Below are 25,922 nucleotides of genomic sequence, written 5' to 3' on the forward strand. Positions count from 1 at the left end.
GATACTTATACAACTCTGGAAACATGTTTACTAAGTGAGAATAACATTAAAGTGCCTTCTTCTATCTCTGAAAATCAAATATGTAAGTATTAAAATCACTTTGTTATATATTTCTAAAATCAGCTTCTGAAATGGAAAAAGTCAGATTATATCAGCCATTTTAAATAATCCCATCATTAAAACTCATATAAAAAAATTTCCAAGCGTAGTCAAAACATTTTTTCATTGATTTGCATGTGTTTTTAATTTATATAATTAATCAGTTTATTAGGAAGATTTATTTCTGCCTTTTGTTTATCATCCATAAAAAATCACCATCTTTGGTTTGAAGATCATTTTCTAATGCTTCCATTATAATTTCATAAAAGGATTTTCCCATGATTACCAAATTAAACATTCTGAAAATATAACTTTAAAGCAATCCCTGGGAGACAGCATGAGACTATAGAAAATTTGTGATTTAGAAACTGAGTTATTTTAATCAGGATCTCATTCAAAAGTAAGAATAAAGAGGAGGTTGACCTTTCACCAAAGCTGACATGTTTAAATCTACTTGGTCACTATGGTTACTTAAAATCGTGAGAACTCTAATAAGAAAATAATTAATCTCTTCCAAATTAAATCATTCAGACTTAAATTTACTCCAATTACAGTAAGCTATACTGCTGTTTTCATCAAGAATGGAATAACTTTAAAGATCATAAATTTCACTGAATTTCTGATACCTTTTCTCCCAATTTTGAAAGCAGTAAAAACATGTTCTTCCATTTTTTAAAAGACTATTTTTATAGTAGTTTGGGGTTCACAGCATGCATCCCCTGCCCCACACATGCAGAGCCACCCCCATTACCAACACTCCCACCAGAGTGGTATGTTTATAATAACTGATAAACCTACGTTGACACATCATTATCCCCTTAAGTCAATAGTTTGCATTAGAGTTCACTCTTACTGGTGTACATTCTGTGTTTGGACAAATGTATACTGACATGTTGCCATGATTATAGTGGGTACAGAGCATTTTTAACTACACTCAAAGTCCTTTATGCTCTACTGACTTATATCACCCTCCTCCCAACCCCTGACAACTATCAGTCTTTTTCCTGTCTTCATAGTTTTGCCTTTTCCAGAATCTCATATACTTAGAATTGTATAGTATGTAGCCTCTTCAGATTGGCTTCTTTCTTTCCCTTCTATTTTAAGTCATTGTTTTTCAAAGGAAATTTGATTTTGAACATTTCTCTGGGTAAGTAGAAGTTTCTGTTAAAATAAACATCAGAAATTATTCTAAGTAGGGGGTGACGTCAGTGAGATGGCTAACTAGAGGTGCCTGGCATGCTTCCCTCCACAAAAAAGGGACAAAGCAAAGAAAAATCAACTGCTATTCCACTGAAATATTTGAGGCAGTGCACAAGACTGAAGTGATGATATGGCCAAGACGTTGTGGAACAGAGACTTCCCTATAAATATGGAAAATAAGTAAACAGCATTTTCTATCCCACCTCTCCATCAGGGTCAGCCCTAAACCAAGAGGGACTTTGCACAGTGGGGAAAGAGAAGAAAGTGACCCCCAGGAGTCCTCACTCACACTATGGGCACTTTAAATATTTGCTTCTGGGGAAGATTATAGCCCTCACAGACTCCAAGCTCAGTTTGGGGAGATGTAAATGAATCCATACCACCACATTGCCCCAGAAAACAAGCTCAGAAAACATTGTGCCCTCCACAACCCAGGTTTTGCTGCACAGTATCATTTTGAGACTGCCACCCAAGGTCCTTCTGAAGCAGCCAGGCAGCCCTGCCCATACACCCTCAGTCCCACAAATCAGCTGGGCAGCCCATACTTAACAGCTTGGACCCCTGTTTTAATCAGCTCTTTCATCACTGCAACCAAAAGTCTTGATAAGAACAACTAAAGGAGGAGAAGTTTAGCTTTTTCTCACAGTTTCAGAGGTCTTAGTCCATAGCTTTGTGTCAAAGTTGAGGCAGGACATCATGGCAGAAGAGCACAATGAATGAAAGCAACTCAGGGCATGGCAACAGGAAGCAGAGAGTTCCACTTACCAGAGACAAAATAAAAATGCAGAGTCATGCTCCTGTGACTTATCTCACAATCTAATCATTTAACAACTAAGAATTCTTGCATTGCTTTACTCATGGGCTTTTGAGGGACTGTAACACCCCCTGAGGCTCTCAGAAGAAGCTGGATGGCTACATCTACCTTTCCATGTCCCTAAAAAGCATGTGAGTAGTCCACAACCCTCCTAGAAGTCCACTACTAGGACCCCAAGAGGCATCCAGATAGCCAATCTCAAAGGATTTCAACTGCTCAGACCCCTTGTATCTGCTGGGTGACCATCCCTCCTCACCCTTTACCCCTGGAAGCAAATGGGCAGGCTTCCCTGAGCAACCAGGTCTCCCAAGGCCATAAGAATGCACACATACATCCCTTATACATTGGTAGGCACCCCTATCAGACCAATTGGTGCAACCTGGCCACCTTGTGTGACCTCAGACCCTGGCAGAACCTCTATACTGAAGCATGTCTGCCTGGGCCTATCTCATATCCTCATATAGCCCTCAGAAACTGAAGGAAACCCCATACCCACAGCTGTGCCTCTCACAACCAAAGCTTCCAGTGAACCTCCCCTGCATAAGAGAGCTACATTCCAGTTGGCAAAGTGATCCCACAAACTTCTGCAATCTAGGCCATTAAGACACTCATAGTATCAACCAAAACCACATATCATGAAGCAAATCCAGTGTAGCTCACCCAATTGACAACCTAGAAGATATTTCCAGGAGAAAATCTTTTACTACAAAAGCCACCCTAAACAAACTGGTAGAAGCAACTGATCTACCAGATATGCAAACATCAACATAGGGGTACAAGAAGCATGAAAAAGCAAGGTAACATCATGACTCCAAAGAAGAACAATAGCTCTCTAGCAAAAATCTCAAAAAAAACAAGGAAATCAATAAGTTTCTCACAAAAGACTTCAAATTAGATGGAGAAAATGGCACAAGGGAGCTAGGTTTCAATTCCCAATCTCCTCAAAACACAGAAAGGAGGCAACGAAGGAAAAGTGGAACTGAAGTTTAGTGACAAAATAAATGCTCAAAGATTCAATATTACAACATCTGAGACCTGGAGAGACTTGGAGATTGATTACCAGAATAGAAAATAAGCCTAGAGTTCCCAAACCCTGGACCAAAGTGGGGCATGGTGAGAAATAACAGAGAGAGAAAGAGGGAGAGGAAGAACTCTGTAGCTCACACAATTAAAAACATTTGAAAAGGAAGATAAAACATAAAGCAAGATGGAAACAGCAGTGTCCTTAAAGCAAATCAAACAGTTTAAAACCAAATCATGAAAAGAATGCTGTTCTGAGGTCTGCAGCCATTTCGTAGAGCCCTTGGCTGACCAGTTACCCCCTTAAATCAACATGCATCTTCCCATGTACAGATAACTGCAAATTAAGCCAGAAGGAAGTCCCCTGCAATGGAACCTCTTAAGAATCTGCCTAGTAAAAACCTTTAGAGGGATCACTACTAGCCTAAAATTACTGAAATCCACTCCCCTTGAAAAAGGGACCTGTGTGGGGAAGAGTTCCTAACACAACAACAAGCTTAGTCTCCCCAAAACCTGGACAGAGACAAAATGCTCTGCTCTAGTCAGCCTGTGGGGGAAACAGGCAGAGATGAAGGTAGCTTCACCCCAAGGAAAGTAGATCCATCAGGACCATATCAGCCCCAACCACTGACATTGGAGGAAGGTGCCAAGGGAAACTGCATAAGTATTAAGAAGTCTAGAGGGACTGAACTCTTGATTGCAGAGCCTGTATCAAAGGGAAGCTGCCTGAATATCCAGTGACATAGAGATCCATTTCCCAGATAGTGGTGGCAGCCAGCAGTAGGCTACTAGGAGAAGTTGCCTAGGTACCCCAGGAAGCTAAGGCAGAAAGCAATTGAATTGCCCAATCCAAGGCAGCAGGGAGTGACTGCTCCAGCATGATCCAGCTCCCCATCAACCTGTGGTCTCAACTAGCAAATGAAAGGCCTTTGGACATAGTCAATAGAGGATATCGGTATCCCCTGTTCACAATCTGGGGCAATGGAAACTAAAGCCTAGGTGAACCACCTGAATCCCTTTACTACAGTACCCCAGAGAGTGGTGATAGCTGGGGGGACAATTGTGCACAACAGATGACCTGTGGAAAATCCACAACTAGAGGAACTATGCTTATAGACAGCCACCAGGCTTTACACCACCATGAAAAGGATACTGTAGATGAGAGCAGGTACACGGTGACCCAAACCAATCACAGAGACACTCCATAACCTGCATTCTGAACTGCTGCACACAAGAGAAATAACCAAGACACAACGCTGCACCCCCTATTTAGTCAGTAGCAGGCCTCTGAACTGACAAACTAGAATGGCTGGTGAGAAGTCCATAGCAACTAGGGAGTGGATCTTGTACACCAGCAACTCCAGAGGGATCCACAGCCAAAAAATGATGAACATCTTCTAAATGTTCAAACCCCAGTGAAATTCAAACCACAATTCAACAAGAATTTTCTTCACTGTAGCATGGTTTACTATAGATAATTCTGACATCAACATTGATCATGTATATCACACTTGAACTTGATAGATAGTTGTTACACTAATAGCCAACACTGTACCTTCAATCCATTTGACTGTATTTCTTCTAGTGGTCAAAAGTATTCATTGGAGTCAATCTCTCTTTTTTTCTGAGCTCTATTTTATACTTTCTCTTCTTACCTTCTATTTGCCCACTTATATTATCTGCTACTCACTAAAATATCGACCATCCATCTATTTCTCCTTTCTGCCTTGGTGTGTATTAATCATTTCTATCATTTCTTTCTTTCACTTGTTCTTCCTTTCTTTTTCTTTTTTCCTCTTTTTTTTCCTCAAATCTTTTTCTTCCCCACTTCTAGCCCTCATTTAATGTTACAGCAATTTTACTAAATTTAGTAACTAAGTTTTGATCTGTTCCAGAACCTTACTACAAGTTTATACCTGGAATTGAGGAACTGTGAACAATATCAATAATATTTCATTTTTTATGAGGTTGAGTAGTATGAGACTTGGCTCTGAAGTGATTGTAGTAAATAGGGCTCAGTGATATCTCTCAAAATGGTGCTGATATTTGGATCAGCAGAGGCCACATGCTGAATTAAAGTATCAATATCTGACTATTCACCCAACCCAGCATTCATAAAAGAAAGAAGCTCACAAAGTTTAAAAAGAAGAGATGATAACTATCCCAATAGATGGGAAGATATCAAAACAATATTAAAAAGTAAGGAAACAAACCACCCCAAACAGCCCAAAATGCTTCAACAACTGACTCCACTATTTACACAATGGAAGAAATGTCAGAGAAAGAATTTAGAAAGCTCATAGTTAAAATATTCCATGAGTTAAAAGAAAACATAAGAAGTGAAATCAGAGAGAAAATATAGGAAGTGAAATATCACTTCAATTAAAAAAAATAGAGATTCTGAAAAAGATCCAAGTGGAAATCCTAAAAATGAAAGACTCAAAACAAAATTTTAAAAAATCCATGGAAAGTATGATCTATAGATTAGAGCACTTTGAAGATAGATTTTCAGTCCTCAAGACAAAGTATATAGTCCTGAAAATACAGTTGACCATAAACATGTTAAGAGACCTCTCATCATACCTCCAGCATGGGCAAGCAAAAGGGTTTCTGTCAGAGGAATGGGCCAGCTGTAAATTAATCACTAAGAAACCTATTTAATAGGAAAAACCATAGGAGACAATTATCTCTTTTGAATCAGGGGGTGTGACAGATGAGTCATGCTAAGATTTGGCTCTAACAAGAAATGGAACCCATGCTTGGTTTATTGATAGCACTACAGATCAAAGGGGGACTGGTAGAAATTTCTTCCATGAGAAACAGGAGGGGTGGAGTTAAGGAAGTTATATGGCTCTAGCAGGTCATGTGATACATCTAGCTCATGCAAATTCTGGTGGTGAGCCACTCTGCATGGAAACCACATACTTCAGCCCATCTAAACAATCTCTCATGACTCCAAGTTCCTGAAAACCAGATTTCTGTGTCTGATGGCTCAACCAAGCCTGATTTTATTTGCTAGTCAAAGATGGTTTCCCACAGAGTCCATGACCAGTTTATACAAGAAATCTGGGAAATATCGAGAAGCCAAATATAAGAATCATAGGGTACTAGATGAAGACAAGTACTCAAATGTACAATAATGCACAATCTTTTCAATGAAGTAATATAAATTTTCCAAGCTTTAAGAATGTAATGGAAATCCAAATGTAAGAGGTATATAGAACTCCGAATATACAAAAATCACCATAAATCCACTCAAAAACATATTATAATGAAAATTCCTAACATACAGAATAAGGATAGAATTTTAAAAGTTACAAGAGAAAAATGACTCATCACATTTAGAGGTAAACCAATCTGGATTTCAAATGACTTCTCAACTTAGACCCTAAAAGCCAAAAGGGCTTGGAATTATATTTACAAAGCTCGGAAAGAAAGTGAAAGCCAATCAAAACTACCATACCCAGCAAAATTAAGATACAGAATTGAAGATGAAATAAAAATCTACCATAAGAGAATTCATAACCAGAAAGCCTGAAATACAAAATGTATTCAATAAAATATTTCATGAAGAAGAAATAAAAAATAAAAAAAAACAATGTAGGCATGAACTACACTAGAAGAATGGTCTAGCAAAGGAAAATCAAGTTCAAATATTAGAAATACATCAAAATGTCATTAAATAAAAAGCATCTCTTTATAATAACATTGGATGTAAATAGTCTAAGCCCTTCAATCAAAAGATATACCTGGAGATTAAATAATAAACTTTCAAATGATGAATAAATAGTGAAGAAATTAAAAAATTCTTAGAAGTAAATGAAAATACTGATACAACATATCAAAATCTCTAGTGCAGTATGAAGGCAGGTATAAGAGAAAAGTTTATAGCACTGAATTTATACTTAAAAAAAGATACAAATTAATAATCTAATATTACATCTTAAGGTTGTATAAAAGGAACAAACCAACATCAAAATCAGTAGAAGACATCAAATCAAAGCCAAATCAATAAAATTGAGAATAAAAAATGATATAAGAGATCAACAAAACTGAGTTGGTTTTCTGAAAGGATTAACAAGATTGATAAACCCTTACCATACTAACCAAAAGAGAGAATATTCAAAATAACAAAATTAGAGATGAAAAGGGAAATATCACCACAGACACTACTGAAATCAAGAGGATCATCAGAAACTATTTTGAAAATTTATACTCCAATAAGCCAAAAAATATTCAGAATATACAAAGTTTTCCCAGCACCACTTGTTTAAAAGATTATCTTTTCTCCAATGTATGTTTTCTTGGCACGGCACCTTGTGTAGTATCAGATGACTTCAGATGTGTGGGTTTGTCTGTGTCTTCTACTCTATTCCACAGGTCTTCATGTATGTTTTGGTGCCAGTACAATGCTGTTTTTATTACTATGAGGTTCAGTATTTTGATGTCTCTAGTTTTATTCTTGTTAAGGATTGCTTTGGTTATTCTGAGTCTATTATTTTTCCAAATGAATTTCAGAATTGTGCAACCACTATGGAAATCAGTATGGAGATTCCTCAGAAAAAGCGTGAATCAAACCACACATGAACCAGCTATCCCACTCATCAGTATAAGCCTCCAAAATTTAAAACCAGCATACTACAGTGATACAGTCACATCAATGTTTATAGCAGCACAATTCACAACAACCAAGCTGTGGAACCAACCTAGGTACACTCATACAGATAAATAGATTTTAAAAATTGTGATATATATACACAATGGAGTATTACTCAGCCATAAAGAAGAATGACTTTACAGCATTCACTGTAAATGGATGTAACTGGAGACTATCATGCTAAGTGAAATAAACCTACTCCACAAACCAAAGTTTGAATGTTTTCTCTGATATGAAGAAGCTACTCCAAAATAAGAAAAAACTGAAGAGAGAGAGAGAGAAAAGGGGAGAGGAAATTTCATTTAAATCAATAAAAAGTTCAAAATAATAGTTTTAAGGAAACTCAACAAGATATAAGGATGCATATAGATAATTCACTGAAAGAAAATCTTCCATCAAATGAATGAGAAATTAGCAAAGAGAGAAAATATAAAAGAATCAAAAAGAAATCTTGGAGTTAAAAAATAAATGAGTTTAAAAAATGAGAACCCCAATAACTGATTGAGTATGTCAATCAAAAGAATTTCTAACCTTGAAGACATGTCCTTGAAATAACCCAAACAAAAACCAAAGAGGGGAAAAAACAGAGAATGAAGGATTATGGGACAACATAAAATAAGCAAATATTTGCATTTTGAGTGTTTGGTGCAGGGAATACAAAGGACCCTAAATATAGTTGACCAAAAGTTCTCTCCAAGAAATGTTATAGTCACATTGTCAAAAGTTTAAGACAAAGAATTGTAAAAGCAGCACTAGAAAAGCATCAAATCACACGTAAGGAAATTCCCATTAGACTAACATCATGTTTTCTTAGAAGAAGGATATTATACCTCACAAAAGTAAAAAATGAAGGAGAGATAAAGTCATTTATAGTAAGGAGGAGGAAGAGGAGAAGGGGGAAGAAGAAGAAGAAAGTTAGAAGAAGAGGAAGAGGAAGAGGAAGAAGAAGAAGAACCAAATGAGAGAGAATTCATCACCAATAGACTGGTCTTATTAGAAACGTTGAAGGAAATGTTTAAGGAAATCCTTAAAAGGACAATAACTACCATCATAAAAACATGAAAAGTATAAAGTCACTAGAAGGAAAGATACACAGAAGAGAAAGAAAACAGAATCAGATCTTTTCAATACAGAAAATTGCCAAACTACAAGGATAAGTGAACAAAATGACATGAATAAATCATTACTCATCAATAATAACCTGAAATATAAGTAAATTCTTTGATTAAAAGATTTTGACTTGCTCAATTAATTAAAAACAAAAAAAAAGGCACATATGCTGCATAGAAACTCACTTCTCTGGTAAAGACACACACTGAAGGTAAAAGGATGGAAAAAAAAAAGAAAAAGAAGAGTCCATTTATAAAGAAACTAGAAGTCAACCAGACTAATATCAAGTAAAATAGACCTAAATGAGTAACAACTAAAAGAGGCAAGGTAAATGTATAATAATAAAGGGATCAATTTGACAAGAGGAAATAACAATTGTAACCACATATCCACCAATATGAAAGTACGTAATTATAAAGCAAACAACAGAACTAAAGGGAGACAGAGACTTCAGTACAATAATACTTGGGGATTTCAATACTCCATCATTAGTGGAAAGATCATTCAAATAAAAAAATCATCAAAGCAACATTGGAGTTAAATCGCACTGCGGTCCAAATGGCCTTACCAGACATTTACACAACATTTCATTCAACAACTGCAGAATACAAACCCTGTTCATCAGCACGTAAAACGTTCTATAAGACAATCATATATTAGGCCACAAAACAAGTGTCATCAAATTTAAAAAAACAGTAAAAGCCATAACCTGTATTTTCTCTGACCATGAAGGAATAAAAAATAGAAATTAACAAAAGGAATTTTGGAAATTGTATAAACACATAGAAACTTTAAAACATGCTCTTGAACTTTTTGATAGCTAGATAGGATGAGGGGCTGGAAAATGTTTGCTTTTGATTTGTTGCTTATAATCTTCTACTGGATTGTAAACTTAGTATAATAGTTTCTTACTTTTGTAAAGTATATTTTTTATAATCTTGGTAATTTCTTTCTGAATGGATATCCTGAACACCTAAAAGTACTAATGAAACCTGGCTACTATTCCATGTAGATTTATTTTCAAAAAGTGTTTTAAGGACTGAAAAAGAAATCAACCCTTAATTACCATCCAGTTACACTAATGGGACTTAAAAAAATAAATCCAGGATGAATCATTTTCCTCATGGCTATAAAAGCAATATCTCAGTGATTGCACTAATTAATGAAACCGCCATTTAGTACTTACTGCTGCCCTTGAGATTTCTCTTTCTGAAATAAAGAATTTGATTAATTTTGCCACTAAAAAATTAAAATAGACTTATTTAAGTGATTAATGATTTATTAAATTATAAATCACCAGGATTTCTCAAGATGGTCTTATAAGTAATAAAAACAAAAACAGAGTATATAAAAGGATCCTTCTCTGTAAAGACTGGATATGGAACATTTTTTCACTCTCCTGCTTTAAAAAATGGAAAGTTTATTTCCAAAAGGACTTCCTTGGCAAGTCTCAAAACTGTGTTTTCCAAGTTTTACTTTTTTATTGAAGCATAACACATGATACTATAAAGTGCACAAATCTGAAATGTACAGTTGTATAAATTTTTATAAAGTTATCACACCTGTAAAACTTCCATCCAGATCAAAACACACACATTACCAGAACCTACATTCTACCTCCCAGTCTTTACCAACTACTAGGGTGGGAACTTTTGTATCTGGATTTTATTATTGGTGATATTTTGTTGTTACATGTCCAGAAACTCCTTATTTTTGTACATGATATTGTATTCCTCTATGTGAGTATATCATAGTTTATTTATACTTTCTAAATTTTGATGGGCATTTAAGTCATAGCTAATAAGCTATTTTGAGTCATGCTGCCATGAATTTTCCTGAATATTGAAGTAAATATATATTCATTTGTACTGATTATACATCTAGGAGTAAAACTGGAGGGTCGTGAAGTATACATAAGTTCATTTTTAACAAGCGCTGCCAGAAATTTTTTCATAAATGCTTAAAGTAATGTATGAAATCTCCAGATACTACACATAGTTGCAGCACTTGAAATATACTTCTCAAATTTTTTTCACTATTCTAAGTGAGATTGTAGGGGTATTTTACAGCATGTTTTAATTTCCACTTTATTGATGAATAATGAAATTGTGCACATTGTCTCATAAATATTGTCTATTCAGATTTTTTGTTCATTTTAAAAACTAAATTCTTTTCATTATTGATTAGTGGAAGAATTTATATACTTAAAGGAAATTAGTCTTTTGTCAAATATTTGCATATATCTTCTCAATTCCATGACTTGTTTTTTAGTGCTCTTTAATAATGTATTTTGAATGAACAAAAGTTTGTTTTTTTAATAATGTCCATGTATCAATTTCTTTCACAGTTTTGTTTCCTTCACTGTTTAATATACTGTTTCAGAAGTCCTTGCCAACCTCTTGAAATCATGATGTTATTCTCCTAGTTTAGCTCTTAAAGCTCTATTGTTTTACCATTCATATATTGATGTATGCTGCAAATGATGTGATCAAACTTTGCTTTTGTATAGCTCTTTCATTGCAAATCAGGTGTATATGGGGATCTCTTTGTAAGCTCTCTGCTTTACTGCTTTCTATATTTATTATTGGTCCAATAACACACTATCTTAATTGCCACGGTTTTTAAATAAAGCTTTGTATCTAGTAATTCAAATTTTCACCATTTGTTCTTCATTTTCAAGATTGATTGATACATTGATTGATTTTGTTTTTTCCGGTACTGGGGATTGAACCCAGGGGTACTCAACCACTGAGCCACATCCCCAGTCCTATTTTGTATTTTATTTAGAGACAGAGTCTCACTGAGTTGCTTAGTGCCTTGCTTTTGCTGAGGCTGGCTTTGAACTCAAGATCCTTCTGCCTCAGCCTCGCGAGCCACTGGGATTATTGGTGTATACCACTGTACCCCGCCCATTTTCAAGATCTTGTTGTCTAATCTTGATCCTTTGCATTTCCACATGAAATTTAGAATCAACGTATCAGTTTTTCCCAAAACACTTCAATGGGATTTCAGTATAATTTCATTGGATCTATGGACCAAAAGGGGGAATATTGTCATCTATACAGAATCAATTCTTCAGGTCTCTTCTGTTCTATTTTACTGTATACAAACCATCCCAAAACAGTGACTTAAAACAATAAAGATAATTTCTTCTGATGAATCTGAGAATTGATTGCATTCAACTGAGAAGTTCTCATCCCAGGTTTTCATGCCTTTGCTGTTATATGGGGGAGGGGCAGGAGTCATCTCCTCCAAGTCTTCCTCACTCTCTTGTCTGATGCCTGGGTTGGGCACACACAAACAGATCAAAATACATACAACTAGACAGAGCTCCTAATGTATCTCTTTCTGTCTGCCTACATTTGTTTTCAATATCATAAACATCTAACTTCATTCTTGTTATTTTGTTCCTTCTACTCTTTTTGTCTTTAATTTGCTTTTTTCTTGTTATTGACATGTAGGCTTACATAATTGACTTTTCAGCATTTTTACTTCTAATATATGCAATTATGTCTACGTTTTCCACCAACTACTTATATTCCACTAGTTTTGATATATCGCATTTTCATTATGCTAAATCCTAAGTATCTTCTCCTGTCTACCTTGATTTTTCTTTAACTTGTTGATATTTAAGAGCATTGATTAATTTCCAATCTTAGATATTTAATTAACTTTATTAATTTCTAGCATAATTATACTGAATAAGAGGAATTAATTTTTAGAATTTCAATTTTTGAAATGTATTGAAATTTGTCTTATGAACCAGGATATGATTTATTTTGATAAATGTTTTATGTACACTTGAAATATACATTTAGCCCATGTTGTATGCATGCCATATGTGATTTTTACATCAAGTTGAATTAATCAAATTTTTCTAAACCTCTACCAATTATTTCCTCTCTATCAGTTACTGAAACAGGCTCTTTAAATATCTATGTAAAACTGGAATAGAATTTTTAAAATTTTGTCAATTTTTTCTTTGTAAATTTTGAGACTACTCTGTTAAATGTATACATAATTAGAATCACCACATCTTCCTGGTTAAATAACTGCTATATCTATTGCAAGTTTTTGTTAGAATACCTACATCTTCTTTATTTTTTATGCAATATATATTTTCCATTCTTTTCAACCTTTTGTATCTTTATATTTACAACTTGAATTTTGAAAGCATTAGGAAGTTGAGTTTTACTTTATATTTAGTTATATATTTAGCACCACAAAAATATATAGATACATAGATATACTTATTTTATATACATTAAATTATCTTTTTATTACTGTCAAATGGTTTAGGAAACTTGTCACATTTTCTCTTTCTTTACCTTCCCTCTGTTGTTGGCATGAACTTTAATTTTACATATATTTCAAGCACCTCTGTTACACACATTTTTGCTGTTATTCATTTATATTTATTTGGTTACTTACAATTTTCCATGATCTCTTTTCCTCTCCAAATTTTGTTATTCTATCAATTGTCCTTTTGCCTGAATAATTGTTTTAATGGAAATCTTCTGGTAGTAATTTTATCTTTTTTTTCAGAAATTTTATTTACCTTCAATTTTGAGTGGCATCTTCACTTGATATAGCTATCTCTGTTGTCATTTGCTTTCTCTCAATTAAAAATAAAATCAATTTGTCTTATAGCTTCCATTATTTTTACTGAAACATATTATTGCTCCTACTTTGAAAGCAATATAAGTGTTTTTCTGTAGCTGGCTTCAAGATTTTCTTTTTGAATTGTTTTCTGCAGTTTTACTATGATGTGCCTAGCTGTGGTTTTCTTTGCATTTCTCCTACTTGATGTTCATAAAGATTCTAAACTGTGACAATGTCTTTCACAGGTTTTTAAGAATTATTGACTTGCATTTCTGAAATTATGGCATTTGCAGGTAAATGGATGGAGTTGGAGAATATCATACTAAGTGAAATAAGCCAACCCCCAAAAAAACAAAGGCCAAATGTTTTCTCCGACAAGTGGATGCTGATCCAAAGTCGGGAGTGGGTAGAGAAGAATGAAGGAAACTTGGATTTTGTAGATGGGAGTGAGGGGAGGGGTGGGGCAGTGGGGATAGGAAGGATGGTAGAATGAGACAGACACTATTAGCCTATATATATGTATGAAAAAAATTTCAAAAAAATATTTATCACTGTCAAAAAAAGATAATGAAAAAAAAATTTTTTAAATGTATCTCTGAATAGTTTTTTGTCCCCCTTTTCCTCCTTCCCTTCCAGTAGTCAATTACACATATGCTAGACATTTTAAGGTTGTTCTTTATGTTCTTTCTATATTTTGCATTGTTTTTCACTCTTTTCCCTTTGGTCTTGATATTTTTTACTGATTAGTGATCCTCTCTTTTGCTGTGTCTAATATGCATTTATCAAATTCTTAAGTTTGTCATTTTTCTTCTCAACTCTAAGATCACCTTTTATTTTTTAATAACTTGTAGTTCACTAGTGATTCTTTAACATAAATTGTAATGATTTTTAAGTCCATATCTTATAACTTCCTTACTTTCATTTCTGAATTATCTGTATTTCTACTTCTAATGTCTACATTTTTGGTTTTGTTTTCAGTCATGTGACCCCACTTCAAGGCATGTCTGATAAATTTTTATTGAATACTATACATTATATCTGACAATGTGGCTGATGCTAACTTTCTCCTGATGGGCAAATAGAGATAAATTTACCTTGATTTAGTTGAAATATGCCTATTTCCATGACCTTACTTATGGGGTTTAGTTATTTCAGGGGTATGAACTAAATCCTGCATTTTTTATGGCCTTTCCCTTTTTGATGAACCCAAATACCACTTTTTGTTCTAAGAGTTTTAAAACTGACATATTTTCTGTTTTTCTTTTTGGATTCTTAGCAACTGTTTTATTCTTCATTTCTCCACAGCCCTTGTAAATTTCTTCGTTCAACAACTGCTTTGATAGAAAATTATGTGCAGGGTTTAGGAATTTGCTACTCTAAAGCTGTCTTTTTCTTGGGACTTTGAACATTGATTATTGGTTTTCTTGGTATCCTTAAGCTCCAATTGATTTCTTTTCATCCCAGTGAAACACACACACAATCAAATGCTGTCTTTCATTTTCCACTGAGAATTGGCAAGTAGCCCCTGGGAAAATGCAGTCACAGATACAGAACTCACCTCAATGCAGTTCCCTCCTTTCTGTAGTCTTGATAATTCAAGTCTTGGTTGCCTCAATTATAATCTATTGGCTTCAAACTATTGTTTTGTTTTGTTTATTGACTTAAATTCAGCATCTCTTCTTTGTAAAAGGTTTAATTTCATCTAGCTATTCTATAATAACTGAAAAGCTACTAGAGACCATTTCAATATATTTTCACCCACTTGGTTTGGGAGAAAAGTCATGGAAATTAGGCCTTTATTTTTAGTACACACTTTAAAAAATAAAAAATAGAAAAGTTTTGAATTCATCAAAATATTATATTAAAATCATACATTCATAATCCTTTATGAAAATATTTCCACTGCACTGTTCACACATTCAGTTCTGCTTTAGCTTTTTTTATTTGTTCTAATTAGTTACACATGACAGTAGAATTCCTTTATGCACTTTAATATATCATACATAAATGGAGTATAATTTCTCATTTTTCTGATTGTACATGTTGTAGCTTCTTTTAATCTAAAAATTGTGTATTTGCCTCTTCTTGGCTTACCTAAATATTTTCAATTATTTTATTTAATTTGCAAGCTCTTTACCAAATTACTGTACTTAAGATTAGCTAAAGTTTCCTTTAACATATTGTTTTATTTATATTTCCTTTACATTAAAATGATCTTTGTATTTTAAAATAATCATCTCTGATTGTAGTTTCATTTTTACTTTTTGCTGTTAGAATGATTATCATCAGCATATGTTATGTGCATCAGTGAAAAAAAGTGATTTACAGAGAATAATTTAATATTCATGTGTGGAGTTTAAAATTAATAGAAAATCTATATTTCATTGTTTACATTTTTTACATGTCATTCTGATTAAAGTTTTATGCTATTTCACAGTATGTCTCTAGTAGCAGCTGGTCAAAAGGGAGAATTCTTTCCCCGTTGAGTTTCTATAATCACCATGGAAGGGGAAATTGGCCTGTGTTGTTCAATATTTCATTCCTCATTGTCAGAACAGTGCCTGGGACATAGTCAGGACTCTTAAAGGGTTTGTTTCAGGAATCATATGTTTTTCTTTAAATTACCATTCCCATCTCCTTGTCCAGCTTCTACTATTTCCACCACCTACTGGACATTTATTATGTTCCAAAAACTTTCACTTACTTTAGTAAAATTAGTTCTTAAAACACACTTTTGTAATAAGTGTATCATTGCATGAATTTTAATGGATAAGTAACTGAAGTGTCAGCTTATACAAGTTGTCTAAGAGCACATGGTTAATATGTAGGAAAAACAGATTTCAATTCATTGAAACCTATGATGTTCCTGAAATTCAAATAAAATTGAATGAATCTTCCTCTCATAAATAAGGATTCTTCCATCCTTCTCACTTTGGAGACATAACTTCATGCAAGATGCATTAATGTATGCTCTTTCCTAGTGATTTCTGACCCTAGTTTAGTTCTATGGGTATATATGGCTGTGGTGTCCAGGTAGAGTCCCTGTAAGAGATGTGTTCCATCATCTCACCTCAGAAAATCCCCTTTCTTTAATTTTTCCCCAAAATTTAATTGGCATAAGGCAGAATTCTTTTTTTTGTATTTTTGGGGGGTTGAGGATTATATTTCTTCAAAAGTTTTGATGTCTGCTGACCATTCAGTTGCCTAATAGAATTCTCATCTTACTCTGCATAATATTTTGCTTTTTTGTTTGTTTGCTTGCTTCTTTCTTGGTTGGTTTTTGTTATTTTGGTACCAGGGATTGAACCCAGGAGTGCTTAACCATAGAGTTACATCCCCAGCTCTTTTTATATTTTATTTTAGAGATAGGGTGTCCCTGAGTTGCTTAGGGCTTCACTAAGTTGCTGAGGCTAGATTTGAACTCCAAATCCTCCTGCCTCAGCCTCCCAAGCCACTGGGATTACAGGCATGGGCCACCACACCTAGCCTGCATACTGATTTGATGGAAATTTTTCAGTCTTAACTTTAATAAAGCACAATATTTAGAAGTACATCATCAGTACTTCTCTGAGTCCTTCCAAAGTACACTTTATTTTTTCAACTGTCACCTTTATCACCTAGTTGTTTCCATGGTTTGAACATTTGGTCTATAAATTTATTTTTAGAGTAATCAATCAAAATATATTTCCTGTCTTGATTCACAGACTAAGTCAAAGTTTCCAATAATAAACATAAGAAAAAATGTATACTCTGTATAAACCGTCATGGCAAATTATTGTATTAAGCTAAATAGCACAAATGTTTTTTCCATTACATTGGTAGACTGTTTAATTTGAAATGATTTTGTAAATCCTGTTGGTTTTCTGTTGTAATTTCTAAGACAGATGTGACAATTTCAGGAAAATGTAATTCTTAAAAGGGAATTTGTGCCTATATGTGGATTTTTTTTATTCTATACATGTTTGTATCTCTAATTTTTTAATAAACTTTAATTTTAATTAAGTTATTTCGAAGTCAATTTTAGGTTACTTGCTGATTGCATTATCTTTCACTTTACAAGTGCATGCTTTCACTAACCCCAATTCACTGTCTTCTCAAAATTCACCATACTAATAAAATTCAAAATTTATTCTGGCAATGCCTTCTCAAAATAAATCAGACTTACCAGAAATGTTCATTTCCTTCAAAATTCAGTTTTATGCTTCCTTTGCTCCTTGCTTTTCCTTATTGACTCATTATTATTAGACTTGCATCTCAACTGGGAGTCCAAGAACATGCTTGCAAATGCCTATTTTAACACAAAGGATACTTAATGTTACTTTAGAAATGTATCTTCACAGAAAATTAATTAAAAGATGTCACAGTTTGGATATGGTCTGAATATTCCTTGAGGATCCATTGCAATTAAATCTTGGTCCACAGGCAGGTTTCCTTTGGAAGTGGTGAAACCTGTGGAAAGTGGCACCTAGAAGGAAATGCTTAGGACTTGGGAACATGCTCTCAGAAGGGACTATGGAACATGAGCCTCTCTGCTCCTAGTTCAAGATGTAATCACTTAGTTGCTTCTATACACACTCTCACTACTGATATCTGCCAAGATGTGACTTAGCCCTCACCAGAACTGAGACGATGCAGGTACCATACCCTTGAATCTCCAAAACTATAAGCAAAATGAATTTTTTTTCTTCATAAGTAGCCTGTATCAGGTATTTCACTATAGTAATGAAAAGATAATACAAAAAGTAACTATAAAGTGATATAAACTGAGGAAGAAAGTATGGCATGTTTAACTTCAAATTGACAAATAATAGATTCTTTTTATTCCTTCTGCCTCTTCCCTGGTATCAAGCTGGCAGGATTCATTCCTTAGTTCACTGTGATAGGTTTATCTAAAAGGCTACTTTTCCCTTCTAATTTGCTGTTTCCAGTGTTCTACAACTTGGGTGAGAGCTAATCAATGAGGTTAAAAGTTTCTTTTTTGTTTGTTAGAAGTAAGTAAGATTTGGGAGGTACATATTGGAGAATAAATGTGACTAGAATCATCCTACTACCTGAGACAACTAAAAACAAATAATACAAAACAATGGTCATTAAGATGGAGATTAGGCAAGGGGGATGAATACCAGAGATATGAGAAAAAAATGTCATATATTTATCCCAACATGTTACCAGGATAGTATGCAGACTAAAGGGCAGTGAGGAGAAACTCAGGAAGGACTCACAGTCTCCTTGAGTGGAAGATATGGAGTTAGAAATCCAAGGAGGTCAAGACAACCATGATTAACAAATAAAAGCATCAGACAAAAAAGAGTGATACATAGAGAGAACTCTGAAGATGGAATATCCAGCTGAGCACTGATTGGCCCAGACAAGAGAGTGAAGAACCATATATAAAGAGTAGAAGGGATAATCCCCAGAATTTTCAAGGAAACAGACAAGTTGCTAATCCAATCTCAGAGTGGAAAACCTCAAAATTTCTGAGGCATTGGGAAGAATTCTCAAAATGGTTTTGCCTCGATACTGAGCAAAAGTCAACCCAATACAAAATACTACTCTGGTCATACTTAATAGAACTAAGTGTGTGATCAGAAAATATCACACCATTTCCAAACTAGTTTGTTATCTTTCAGAACTATGTACAAGAATATTTATGGAAATACAAAAATAGCCATCACCCAAAATATCCATGGTAAAATTTACCATGTATAATGTTGAATTTAAAAGTCAGATGAGCAAAAAGGAAATATTACCCATAATGAAAAGAAAAGAATAGAAACCCAAGAATTATTGACACAGATGACAGAATTCATAGAAAAGAACATTCAAATGGATTACAAGTGCAGCCACACATTTAAGAAGCTTGACAAAGAATTGACAATGTTAAGTCATGACATAAAATGTGAGAAAAGATTCAAATTGAACTTGTAGTGCTGAAAACAAAAAGTATGACATGCAACATGCATTTGAAGGATTAATTACAGAAAAGTTATTGCAGAGGGGAACTTTTCTGAATGGGAAGACAGTAAGAAGAACTATTCAAAATAAAGCACCTAAGGAAAAACATGACTGAAAACATTAAGACATCAATAAGCAGGAAGTAAATTTCAAGCCACCTATTAAACTATTGGAGACTTGAAAAAAAATTAAAAATTGAGAAATAAAAATAAACATTTGAAGAAATAGTTACCAAAATCTTCCAAATGTCATAGAAATGAAGAAATCCAAGACACTTTTTACTCTGAGAAAATATAAGAAATCTACACCAAAGTACATCATAACCAAATTGCTTAAAAGTATAAAAAGGTTTATAGCAGCCAGAAAGAAAAGAAATATTACATAGAGAGGAGCAAAGAATGGCAACCATAGATTTCCCATAAGAAGCACTACAAGTCATGAAATAGTGAAGGAAGTCTAAGGTAAAACAAAATTTTAAAAATTTGCTAATCCAGAATACTGTACTTGATAGAAATACCTCTCAAAGATAAAATAAACACCTTTTCAGATATACAAAGCTGAAAGACTTTGTTCCCAAAAGACCTGCTTTATAGAAAATAGTAAAGCAGTCATTTGGACACAAGAAGAATGATATCAAATATATTTATGGATCTATAAAGAGGAAAGAAAAGCATTGAAAGTGATAACTATTTGATAAAATAAAGTTTTTTTCTTATTTTAATCTTATTAAAATAGTCAATTGGTTAAAGTAAAACTAATGACAATGTATTGTGGAATTTATAGCACATAAGGAACTAAAATGTTTGACAATAATAACACGAAGTCTGGGAAAGAAGAACTGAGAGTATAGTAAGTTTATTACACTAACTATAAAATGACATAATATCACTCAGGTGGATTATAAGTTTAAGATGTAGAATAAATCTCAAAGTTACTACTAAAAATTAAAGACAAATAGTTAATAAGAAATCAAAGATAAACTGAATTTTTAAAAATATTAAATCCAAGGGAAAGGAGAAAAGATGGGAGAATAGCAGCAGAGAACAGGGGAAGACAAAATATTAAAAAATAACAATAATAAATTTAAATCATTCGTGTCAAGAACCACATTAAAGCAGGGTGCAGTGGCACACACCTATAATCCCAGTGGCTCAGGAGGTTGAGGCAGGAGGACTGAGTTCAAAGCCAGACTCAGCAACTTAGTGAGACCCTAAGCAACTCAGTGAGACCCTGTTTCTAAATAAAATATAAAAAATGGTTGGGAATGTGGCTCAGTGGTTAAGCACCCCTGGGTTCAATCCCCAGTACCAAAAGAAAAAGAACCACAGTAAAAATAAATGGCCTGGATTTCTGGTTTCCAAAAATGGCATATAAGGAACATAGAATTTACCATTCCATCCTAAAAAGTAAAAAAGCTGAACTTTTGTAGAAAAGCCATAATTCTTAGATCTGATAGGAGGGAAAATTAACCATTTTGAAATACTCTAGAACATTCTATTCATCTTAAAAAAACTACCTCCGAGAGGAAAAATTTTACCCAAGCCTAACCTTCTGGCATTTTCCCAAAGGCTAACTGACTTGAGGGAAAGTTAATAACTCAACTCCAGCCACCTCTAGCTATATTATACCACTTATAGAGATGAGGTTAAAAACTGAGAAGGACTTGTGAAGTTCAATGCCAAAGAGCAGAGAATATCTAAAAGACTGAGACCTAATTATAGAACTACAGAATGATCCACCTCACCTCCACACATTACTATCACATTACTACAGGTCTATTTGATTCAATTCCTTTTACCCAGGATATAATGTCTGCCTTTTAACAACAACAAAAATCCAAGGTATACTAAAAGGCAAAAAGCAGAGTTTGGAGAAATGAAGCAAGCATCAGAGCCAGACACAGTTATGACAGGAACATTTGAATTAACAGATCCTAAATTTAAAATAATAATAGAATTTGGGCAAGATGACAGAGTAGAGGAAGTAACTTTCCAAGCTGCTCCCTGGTGTGATACCAGGAAAGCAGACAGACAACTTCTCTTTGAGGTGAGTGAAAAGAAAAACTTTACTGGGATTTAATACCAGACTCTCAGAACAGCTGAGGTACTCAGATGTTTGGATAGAATAAAATTTAAAACCGGGAAGAAAGAAATCGCATCTTGCAATGGTGGCAACCCATACAGACCCACCACAGGGAAATTCGAGAGGGGGACTAAGAAAGCCCATATTTCAGCTGGCCTGGTGGTGCACACCTGTAATTCCAGTGGTTTGGGAGGCTAAGGCAGGAGGATCCCGAGTTCAAAGCCAGCCTCAGCAAATGTGAGACTCTAAGCAACTGAGACCCTGTCTCTAAATAAAATACAGAATATGACTGGGTATGTGGCTCAGTGGTTGAGTGCCCCTGAGTTCAATCCCTGGTACCCAAAAAAACAGTATTTCAGGCTGCACTATGGCATGCCTTGAAACAGAGAAATCAGTGATCAACAACATTGTCAAACTGATCCAGTGGATGAGTTCAGTAAATTCTCATGTGGGAAAGATGCTGTGTGGTCTCCTAGTAGCTGGTGGAGAGCCAAAACAACCATCATGATTTTCCACACATTATGGTGGCCAGTGGGTGTGGGACCAAACCCAGGGGTGCAGACCTGTGTAATTTCGGTTGGATCCAAAAATCTGACCTGACAGAGGCCTGCCACTTGACACAGACTGTGACTAGAAAACCAGGTAACATTAAGGCATTAGAGAGCTTTTATGCAGGGGAATTCCCAGGCAGACCCCAGCAATCCCAGGTACCTTTTACTTCTTGGGTCTCACAGTTAGCAAGACCAGCTCGGGAGACCTGGAAGAACTCCATTGGGTTGGGGGCTGGGGGAGTGAACATGTGCTTTGGGACAGAGTTCATAAGGACAAGATACAGGAGCTGTGGATGGTGGAGTGGGCAAAGGATAGTTCCTCTACAGCTAAAGCAGAATCCAAGAGAGATTCCAGGGGTACAGACTCTCAGCACAGATCAGAAGTAGCCAGGCTTGGAGGCCTGCTGAAGTAAAAACTTCAGACCACATGTCATTCAACAGAGCACCAGAGGTCTAGTTAGACCCAAATCCTGTCTCTAGGAGCTCCACCTCTATGAACCACTTTCACAGAACTCTACAGAGACCCCTGGCAGTGAGTGGAGTAGACACTACCCTCCAACCAGTTGCACCCAATACTGCTGAGAAGGGAAGCTGAGAATCGGGAACTTGACTAGTTCCACAAAAAGACTAAGGACTTGGACAGCTTCCTCCTACTATTCTTGTGCGCAATACATACCTCAAAAAAAAAAAAAAAAAAAAAAAAGAAGAAGAAGAAAGAAAGAAAGAAAAAAAGAAAGAAAGAAAAGAAAAGCAATGGAAAGAAAGACAATTGGGAACAGAGAACCGACATATACTACTATTGACAATTTTTTATCACCCCAATGGAAATAATTTTTTGATCTTCCATCAAGAACCTTTTTCTTCTTCTTTTTTCTTTTTCATTTATTTTTTATTTTTACAGACTGTGTTTTGATTCATTGTACCAAATGGGGTACATCTTTTCATTTCTATGGTTGTGCACAATGTAGATTCATGGACTCGTGGTATGAATATGGAATGAGGGTAAAGATGTCTCATTCTACCATTTTTCAAACCCACCTTCTCCCTCTCATTTCTGTAATCTAAAGTTCCTCCATTCTTCTCTCACTTCCCAACTCCCACCCCCATCATATATCATCATCCACTTATTAGGGAAAATATTCAACTTTTGCTTTTTTGGAATTGGATTATTTCACTTAGCATGGGTGCTGCTAATATTGATCTCCCCCTTAAAGGAGAGGTACTGGACACCTGCAGGGTCACAATAAGCCTGCAGTGGGTAAGCTGCAGTACCTCAGCTCTTCACTGCTATAGGAGACTATACAGAAGTAATATGAAAAAACAGGGGAAGAAAGTATCCCTAACAAGCCAAGATGATATTTTGATAGAATCCAATGACAGCATGGCAGTAGAAATGACAGAAAAGACTTTAGAATCTACACAATTAAAATGATCCGTGAAGCAAAAAATGAGATAAGAGAGCAAATGCAGACAATGCATGACCACTTCAATAAACAGTTAAAAGAGCAAATACAGGAAGCAAAAGAACACTTCAATAAAGAGATAGAGATTCTGGAAAAAAAAAAACAAATATTTGAAATGAAAGAAATGATAAACCAAATTAAAAACTCAATAGAAAGCATCACCAACACAATAGATCTCATGGAAGGCAGAATCTCACACAATGAAGACAAAATATTTAATCTTGAAAATAAAGTTAACCAAACTGAGAAGATGGTAAGAAATCAAGAACAGAACCTCCAAGAATTATGGGATATCATGAAAAGACCAAATTTAAGAATTTTTGGGATTGAGGAAGGCACAGAGATACAAACCAAAGGAATGAACAACCTGTTCAAAGAAATAATATCAGAAAATTTCCCAAACCTGATAAATGAAATGGAAAATCGACTACAAGAGGCCTACAGAACACCAAATGCACAAAATTACAATAGATCCACACCAAGAAACATTATAATGAAAATACCTCACATACAAAATAAAGATAGGATTTAAAAGCTTCGAGAGAAAAGCATCAGATTACATATAAGGGGAAACCAATATGGATATCAGCAGATTTCTTAGTCCAGATCCTAAAAGCAAGAAATGCCTGGAATAATATATTTCAAGCTCTGAAAGAACATGGATGCCAACCAAGAATCGTATACCCAGAAAAACCAATCTTCAGATTTGATGATGAAATAAAATCTTTCCATGATAAAAAAAAAGTTAAAAGAATTTACAAATAGAAAGCCTGCACTACAGAACATTCTCAGCAAAATACTTCATGAGGAGGAAGTGAAAAGCAAAAACACAAGTTAGCAAAGGGAGGAACTACCCTAAAGGAAAAGACAATCAAAGGAGAAACCAAGTCAAGTTAAAAACCAAAAATAAGCCAAAATGACCAGGAATACAAAACATATAACAGTAATAACCCTTTTTTTTTTTTTTTAATTTTTGGGTGCTGAATGGTTTGTAGACATTTTTACATATACAAATTTGTCTCATCTAATTTCTAGCATTTCTTGAAGGTAATTATTTTCATGACTCTGTCTCTTAAGGACTAGGGTTTCTGATTAGCATACTTTAGTTTTGTTTTGCTTTTGTTATTTTATATTATTTTTCTCCTATTTCTCTTGATTCTCTTCCTCTCTTTTCTTTTGCTAAAAGTCAAATTCTATTATTCTCTCTTTCACTCTTTATTTAAATCTTAACTAAGACTCTCACCCTTCCTCACAATTATTACATTCTACATCTCTTCATTCTCCCTCTTTTTCTTTAGGAAATAGCAAATACTTTTGCAAACATACCATCTCTACTGTTAGAAATTGCTTACCATACCATTTCTATTTATAGCACCAATTAACATTGTAGATGCCAAAATAGGAACTAAATATTTAGTTTAATGCTATATATTGTTCACATTGGTTGCTGTTATTGTCTCCCCCTAAAGAGTGAAGTGCTAGAGACCTTCAGGGACACTATAAATTCATAGGGTAGAAGCACTGCCATCCCAGATTCTTACTGATAAATGGGTAGACATACAAACAGTATGAAAAAGCAACGGAACAAACCATCCAAAAATGACCAAAATACCTCACTAACAGAATCCATCAAAACCACAGTGCATGAGTTTAGCCCACTTGCATTCAATGTTATTATTGAGAAACATTTTTTTTTCAGAGAAGGAATTTACAAAGTACATAGTTAAACTCATCTTCAAGGTAAATGACTATGTAAGGAGTGAAATCTGAGATAAAATCCAAGAAATAAAGAATAAGGAGAAAGAAGTCATGAAGAATAATCAATCAGAAATTCTCAAAATGCAAAAATCAATAAGCCAAATTAAAAACTAAATGGAAAGCATCATGAGCAGACAGGACCACTTGGAGGACAGAGTTTCAGGGAATGAAGACAAAATATATAATCTTGAAAATAAAGTTGATCATGGAGAAAAGATGATAGAGACCATGAAGAGAACTGTCAAGAAATATGGGATAACATGAAAAGACAAAATTTGTGGGTTATTGGGATAGAGAAACGTTCAGAACAACAAATCAAAGAATGTAAAATCTTTTCAATGAAATATTAAAATTTTTCTGAAACCCTAAAAATGAAATAAAAAATCAAGTACAGGAGGCTTACAGGACTCCAAATATATAAAACTACAGCAAACATACACCAAAGAACATTATTATGAAAATGACCAGCAAATAGAATAAGGATAAAATTGTAAAGGCTGGTAGAGAAAAATCACAGTTCATATTTACAATGAAACCAATCCATATCTCAGCTGATTTCTCAACCCAGACCTTCAAAGCTAGAATGTCTTGAAAAATAACAAACCCTGAAA

The sequence above is a fragment of the Sciurus carolinensis genome, chromosome 10 (genome assembly GCF_902686445.1).
Source record: "Sciurus carolinensis chromosome 10, mSciCar1.2, whole genome shotgun sequence".
Lineage (NCBI taxonomy): Eukaryota > Metazoa > Chordata > Mammalia > Rodentia > Sciuridae > Sciurus > Sciurus carolinensis.